Source organism: Lutra lutra, chromosome 7, assembly GCF_902655055.1.
Source record: "Lutra lutra chromosome 7, mLutLut1.2, whole genome shotgun sequence".
NCBI lineage: Eukaryota > Metazoa > Chordata > Mammalia > Carnivora > Mustelidae > Lutra > Lutra lutra.
The window spans coordinates 45602084-45609723 of NC_062284.1; the positions used below are offsets into that span (position 1 = coordinate 45602084).

The 7640-nt window shown below is 50.1% G+C and overlaps 1 long non-coding RNA gene across 1 annotated transcript; it reads left to right on the forward strand.

Moving 5' to 3' along the window:
• Positions 1-2227: 2227 nt before the first annotated feature.
• On the forward strand, positions 2228-6690 carry LOC125105608 (uncharacterized). Its single transcript, XR_007128956.1, has 2 exons — positions 2228-4498; positions 5486-6690. It is a non-coding gene; the product is annotated as an uncharacterized LOC125105608 (long non-coding RNA).
• Positions 6691-7640: the final 950 nt, after the last annotated feature.

The following is a 7640-nucleotide window of genomic DNA, read 5'->3' on the forward strand; positions in this document are numbered from 1 at the left end:
CTTGAATCCCGCCTGAATTCCCCTGCCACTGGCCTCTGTTGTCACAGTCATACCGAGTGAGTGGCCTATAGAGCTGGTGAATCACTTTACCTTCACAGGTCCATTATCTGAGAAGGAATGAAGGTAAGGGAGAGGAAGCCCTTTACTGGTAAGGGTGTCCCCCAATCCTGGCCCAAGAATGAGTTCCCCTCTGGAAGGCCACCTTGGAGAGGGTGGCTGTGGGAAAGGTCTTAGTGGCCAGCCACATGGCTAAGGAAGGGGGCTTGTGGGCTGGGGGCCTATGTGGAAGAGAGGAGGTTTTTTTTTGTTTTTGTTTTTGTTTTTTGACTACTGGCCTCATTATCTCAGTGGCCTAAAATGCTATAGATAGTTAGAAAATTTGGGGTTTTTACATACTACAAGGTGGCCGTATTCTTTTTTAAGATTCTTATTAATTTATTTGACAGAGATCACAAGTAGGCAGAGAGGCAGGCAGAAGGGGAAGCAGGCTCCCCACTGAGCAGAGAGCCCGATCTGGGGCTCGATCCCAGGACTCTGGGATCATGACCCGAGCCAAAGGCAGAGGTTTTAACCCACTGAGCCACCCAGGCGCCCCAAGGTGGCCATATTCTGACAAGACCCAGGACAGAGCGGGAGGGATTGTTGGGGGGATGGGTAGCATCTGGATTGTCCCTCCCTCTGCCCCCACCTGAGCCTGGGCCCTGGAAGATCTCTGTGTCTTTCTGAAGCCATTGCATTTTGTTCCACCTCTAAGTCTTGTCCTCCAACCTCTACTCTCGTGTCCCTGACATAAGACATGTCAGAGATAGGAGACTTGGCTGTCAGAAAAGGCCACATTCACTTACTCAAGTGGAGGTTTCTGTGTTGTTATGAGGAGGGTCGGCGGGGGAACATGAGGGGAGGTGGTAGAGAGATGATGGTGAACATTCCTCCCTGTTGTTATAATTTTATTAAAGAAACAAAAGTCCTGGAGGAAGTAGCAGGGTACAAGTAGAAAAAACCATGACTAGATTTGGAGGCAGACACATCTAGATTCAAGCCCCAGCCATGAATGAGTGACCTCAGGCAACCTGCCTCAGTTTTTCCTGTCTATAAAATGGGCCAATTCTCCCTTCTTCACAGGGTTGCTGTGGGACACTTTGTCCATGGCCTGCCTCATAGACAATGTTTAATAAACCCAGTGGTCTGGCCTCACAGGGCACGTCCTATTTGGCAGGCCTACACTGACCTCCCATCATCACCACAATGGCCTCTTGAGGAAGATGTATTTATGGTCACTCCATTTACAAGTTAGTAAACTGAAGTTTAAAACAACTTGCCCAGGAGACCACAAGTTAGTGCCAGGACCTGAGATTTGATCCCCTGGGGTCCTGGCCTGAGGCCACCACGAGCTTCCTGCTTTTTCTCTGGAGAGTCTGACTTCAGATGGCTGCTGAGCCTAGGGAACTTCTGGGTGACTTGGGGCTTGGGGCATCCCCACCTTTGCTGGCATCTGGAAGATAACCCAGGCTGGCTAGGCTTTCCACCAGCCAGCCATGGCCCAAGGGAGAGGCTCAGCAGGCCCTGCCCTTATAAGGACAACAACTCAGCGATGATGAAACTTTTCTGCCTCCCAGCTGGGTGGGCGGAGGAAGGGAAATGACAGGCTCCAACAGCTACAGCTGAGCTTGGGCCTCTGCAGGAACTCGCCCACAGCCTCCCCTCTCCCCTTCCTGTGTTGCGCTGTCAGGGGCTTTCCAGAGGGTCCCATTGGCTGGAGGGGGGAGGAGGAACCAGGGCCTGGGAGGCCACAGCCCCTGGCCCAGGGAAGCAAAGATGTGCAAACTGAGACCAAGGGAGGGGTCAGGACCCTTGAAGGCCCTATAGGAAGCACACAGTCTTCAGACTGGTCAGGGCCATCTTAGGGCCTGGGAAAGGGGACTGGTCGGCCTGCAGCACAGCAAAATCCTATTCCCCTCCTCCCATAGCTGTGTTCTTGGGGTACTGTCCTCCCCAACAAAAATCACTAGCCATGCTATAGCTAAGCATGGAATCACAGGGTATCAGGACAGACAAGGATCTTGAGACTATCCAGTCCCTCCCACTGATTTTTGTTTTTTTTTAAGAATTTATTTATTTGACAGAGACGCAATGAGAGAGGGAACACAAGCAGGGGAGGTGGGAGAGGGAGAAGCAGACTTCCTGCTGAGCAGGGAGCCGATGTGGGGCTCCATCCCAGAACCCTGGGACCATGACCTGAGCCAAAGGCAGAGGCTTACAGGACTGAGCTGCCCAGGCGCCACTCCTCCCACTGGTTTTAGAGAGGAGGAAGTAACAGCTCAGTGGGAGGACTTGAACTTGCCCATAGGTTGTGTTAAAATGTGTGTGTGTGTGTGTGTGTGTGTGTGTGTGTGTACATATATATGTACATGTGTGTATATCACATATTTAAATTGGGAGGCGGGGCTTTCCCTTGGTTTCCTATTAAAAGCTTCTTTTTTAAGAAATCTCAACGTTAGCTGAATAAAAGGACAAAGGACTTGTTCTACACCCAGATCTGGTTAGCTGTGGGGACTGGTGCTTCCCTGGAGACCTCAGCTGGGGCTGGCAGTGGGGTGAAGCCCCAGGCCAACAGAGAACCAAGTATGGCAGCCGTGAAATCATCTCTGACACTGCTGAGCACAATTAGTGTGACCTGAAGCAGCTGCTCAGCCTCTCTGATCTGTCTCGTCTCTCCCAGCAGGGTGATTTTGAGGATAAAACTAGACAAGTTATATAAAGCTCAGGACCTGGCACATAGTAGGGTCTTAGTAAATGGGTAACAGTATTGTATGTTGGGCACCTACTTTATATTGGGAGCTGTGTATTCCAAGAAAATGGGATCCTTCCCCAGGTTGCTTGCTCACTGCCAGTTAGGGGAGGCAGACAGACAGACAGACACCTCCCTCCCCATGGTGAGCACAGTGGGATAAGCTGTGTTAGATGGGCACATTCTGCAGCAGCACAGAACAGAGCTCAACAGGCTTCTCTTGCTGAGGGAATCAGACAAGGCCTCATGGAGGAGGTGACTTTCGTCTGCACCTTGAAGTAAGAGTAATACGAAACAGAGGAACTGGGGAGGGCATTTGAGACACATGGAACAGCAGGCTACTGGAGCTAAAGCAAATTCTTTGTGTAGCATCCTGTAGGAGGAGGTGCTGAGGGAGGGGTGGAAGCCCGGGAGATGGGGGTGGGCAGAAGGCAGAAGGTTGTGATGTTCACCTGGAAAGGTTGGACTCTTATCCTAGAGACCAAGGGAAGTCATGGGTGGGTTTTGAAGAGGGCAGACACAGGCTGTGGGTTGGAGACTGGAGGCAGGGAGACCAATTAGGAGGCAGCAATGGACAAGGGGTGAGGGCTTGAGCCGGGACAGCAACACAGGAGGTAGAGTAGAGGAGTAGATCCTTCTAGGAGGTAGAATGGGGGGTTTAGGGTCTCGTGGATGTGGGAGGACTGGAGTGGGAGGGAGGGAAATCAACGACTTACAGGCGCCCATTCCTGAGACGGGGAGCATAGTGGGGAGAAGCAGGTTGGGAAGAGGATGGCAATTGTGTGAGGGGTCCAATGAACTACCAGAACTGAGTTGGAGCAAATCTGAAGATCATGGGCATCTAGACAGTGGGAGATTGAAGCCACAACTATGGCAGAGTTATATCTTAGATGTTGTAGGATTAGATTTGAGCGTGACCTACAAGAGGCCATGGTGTCAGGAGAGTTCATCAGAGGCCAAAATCAGCCCTGGGGGAGTTAGGCCAAGATAATAGGGACACTAGTTTTCTCTCATGTGAGTCAAGTCCAGCAGTAGAGTCTATCCCTAGTACAGCAGCTCTAAGGTCACTAGGTCACTTAGGACCTCTTACTGTTCTGCCATCTTATCACTTGACTCCTACTTCATGACCTGCCAGCAACTTGGCTCCTGTCACATTACTTGGATTCTAACTGCTGGGAAGGGAGACAGTCATAAGGACACACACCTTCCCTTCAAAGATATTTTCTGGAAGTTGCACTTCTGCCCACCTCTCATTGGCCAGATTTTAGCCAAATGGTCACACCTAGCTGCAAGGATGATCCTCCAGTTTCTTGGTCTTTCTTCTTGGTGACCACGTGCCAACTGGAAATCAGGAGTTTTATTACCAAAGAAAAAGGGAAGAATGGATCTCTAGAGCAGCGTTCCTCAGTGGGGGGCCATGCTGCCCTCCAGGGGACATGTGGCAACAACTGGAGGTGTTTTTGTCCCAACTGGGAGTGTGGAGGCCAGAGATGCTGCTAAACGTCCCATAGTGCATAGGACAACCTCCACGACATTTGGTCCAAGATGTCAGTGGTGCTGAGCTTGAGAAGCCCTGACCTACATGGACAATTTCTAGTCTCACTGCTGTAACCAGGACAGCATGAAGAGGGAGGGGACAAGTCGCTTGTGGCCACGCAAGACACCTGTCCCTGGCAGGCCACAATATCAGAGGAGTTCAGCAGCTCAGAGGTAGGTCTCTGGGGGTTTGTTACATTTTCCCCAGCTTGGAGGGGCTCCTGCCCTCACATAAAAGCAAAGAAGCTTTTTTTTTTTTTTTTGTGCCTCTTTGTTTCATTCATTTCTTTATATTGGGCTCAGAAGTGCAGAGTCCCAGACTGGACTCTGAGGGAAGGGGCTCACTTAACACATGGGCATTTCTTTGCCTACCAGCCACCAACTTGGCTGCTAGTGGGGGAAAAAGCTCCATAGTCTGGGCCACCATGGCCAGGCTCTAGTTCAGTCCCTTACAGTGTGACACAATTAGGACCCTTCTTCCAGCCTCTTGGCCACAAGCCAGGGCTGGGTGGTCAAGAAGAGGTCCCTGGCCCTGAATCCATGGAGATGCCAGGGCAGCTTTTCTGGCTTTGCCCATAGCACTGGGCTGGGCCTTTCTGTTCTTCTTCCCTCCCAGGCAGACTTCCAACCAAGTCAGCGTTTCTGGGCTCCTCCCACCTCCATTTCCTTCCCAGCCTGTGGCCTTGGGCCTGAAGGGAAGCAGACCTGCCCCAGCTGGGGCCAATGCCAGGCCATTCTGAGGCTGAGGTTGAGGCCTGTGGGTCCCCAAAGTCCCTGGGATGTGGTATGGCTGAGATAGTGCCTATCAGTGGGATGGGGGGGTGTTGGTATGTGAACAGCTCTGTCTCTGGGGAGGGCTATGGGAAAGAATAGCCCCCAAGCCAGTCTGAACTCTTTGGGGTCCTTACTGAAGGTGAGCAAAGGTCTCCCCAGGCCAAACAGCCCCCTAGTCTTGTCTGGCTACAAAAGGATCCCTGAAAGGAATTGGTTTGAGAATGGCCCACTCGACCTGGGCTAGGATCAGTCCCTACAGTGGGTCTGGGAGGCAGAGTCTCCGCAAGCTCAGGAAGGGTTAAACTGCCACCTTCCAACCTGTTTTCTAGAGGCCCGGAGGGACTCTAGAGGTTTTCGGCTTTTTCAAATGTCTGATTTCTTCAGCAGGACTCGTTCTGGATTTGAATGGTGGCACAGACCTTCTGCCCTGTGACCTCTGACAAGTTGCCTGACTTTCTCAGCTCCTCAGTTTCCTCATCTGTTCAATGAGGAGAATAACACCCAGCTGAGGGTTGTGAGGATTCATCTGGAGAGTGCCTGGCCCACAGGGGGCACTCAGGAAATGCCAGCTGCTCCTCTCATCATCGTATCATCACACAGTCTCTCAGGAAAGCCTCTCTTCTCCTCATCAGAAAGTCCTTCCCCGAGCCGCCACTCTAATTCTTAGCACACAAAGTCTGCATTGGGAGTGACCACAGGAACCTGCATTTTACAGATGGAGGGACCAGGGAAGAGACTTGCTCAAGGTCACACACGAACAACATTCTTCTCCAGCTCTTCCAGGGCTCTCGTGCTGCTCAGGAAACGGGCCCAGTCTTCTCATGTGCACCCTTGTTGGCAAGAGCCCCAGCCACCAAAAGGCTGTTTTCCTTCTGTCCAGTTCAGTGTTGATGGCTGCAATCAGGAGATGGGGTGATGGGATGTCCTTTCCGACATCCTCCTTCGGGGCAACCTCACAGGGCTGGGCTTCCTGAGGCATAGCTGTGGCAGCAGCTGCAGGAGCTGGCATCACCTCTAGCAATCAGTTTAAAAAAAACCTTTTTTTTAAAGATTTTATTTATTTATTTGACAGAGATCACAAGCAGGCAGAGAGAGAGAAGAGGAAGCAGGCTCCCCGCCAAGCAGAGAGCCCAATGCGGGGCTCAATCTCAGGACCCTGAGATCATGACCTGAGCCAAAGGCAGCGGCTCAACCCACTGAACCACCCAGGCGCCCCTAGCAATCAGTTTTAAAAAGTCAAGTACTGAGAATGGGGTGAGAAGGGAGGAGAGCTGGGGCAGATGTAAGGAGACGAAACTTTTTTCCCCGGCAGACAATGAATAGAGTTACTCTAGGGTAGATACATCAAGAAACAGAGACATTAAACATCTCTCTGCAGTCAGGGAGAGAATTCACAAAAAGTAAAAATCACTGACTACTACAGTGGTGCCTCTGGGCAGTGGTTCTGAATGTGGGAGAATTTAACTTTCCGTTTGACACTTTTCAGTACTATTTGAATTGTTATCGTATTATTATTTACCATATGTGTATGTTATGCCTGTTAATAAAATAGTTCATGCCGAGCTCAGAAGCAGGCAGGGGCTACTTGGGCAGAGGCAGTGTGGCTCTTTTTTGTCTCTAGACTCCTTGGGTGTGAGTCCCTTGGGAAGCCCTTGGCCAGGCTGAGAGGGAATTCTATGTCAGTCAGACTTCAGCTGGGTCCTCCCTCCCTGACCCCTCAAAATCAGTTAGGATTGCTCTAGGACTGTTCAACCTAGAAAATTCAGTTATCCATAGGGAAAAGGAAAACTCCTACCTCACACCACATACTCCAGTTTGGAGTAATAGATCAAGAACTTCAAAGCCAAACATGAAAACCTTTAGAAAAAAATATGGTATCTTTCTGATATCTCACTTTGTTACAGTGAAGAGCTTCTCATCAAAAGACACCTTGAGGGTGCCTGGGTGGCTCAGTTGGTTGAGCGACTGCCTTCAGCTCAGGTCATGATCCTGGAGTCCCGGGATCGAGTCCTGCATCGGGCTCCCAGCTCCACGGGGAGTCTGCTTCTCCCTCTGACCTTCTCCTTGCTCATGCTCTCTCTCACTGTCTCTCTCTTCTCTCAAATAAATAAATAAAAAATGTTTAAAAAAAGACACCTTGAGTAAAGTGAAAAGAGAAACTGGGAGAAGAGAAATTATTTTATATAACCAAAGGATTAGTATTAAGAATATATAGGAAGGGGCACCTGGGTGGCTCAGTCAGTTAAGCCTCTGGCTCTTGATTTCGGCTCAGGTCATGATCTCAAGGTTGTGGGATCGAGCCCTGTGTCAGAGATTCTTTCTCTCTATCCCTCTCCCTCTACCCCTCCTTCTGCTCACACACTCTCTCTCTCAAAATAAATAAATAAATGTTTTTTAAAAAACAGTATATAGGAAAAAATAGAGAACTCCTACAAATCAGTTAAACAAAAAGATAAACAATACAAGAGAAAAATGAGCAGAGGATATGAATAGGCATTTGACCAAAGGGAAAATGTGTATGGCTAATAAGCATATGAAGGCA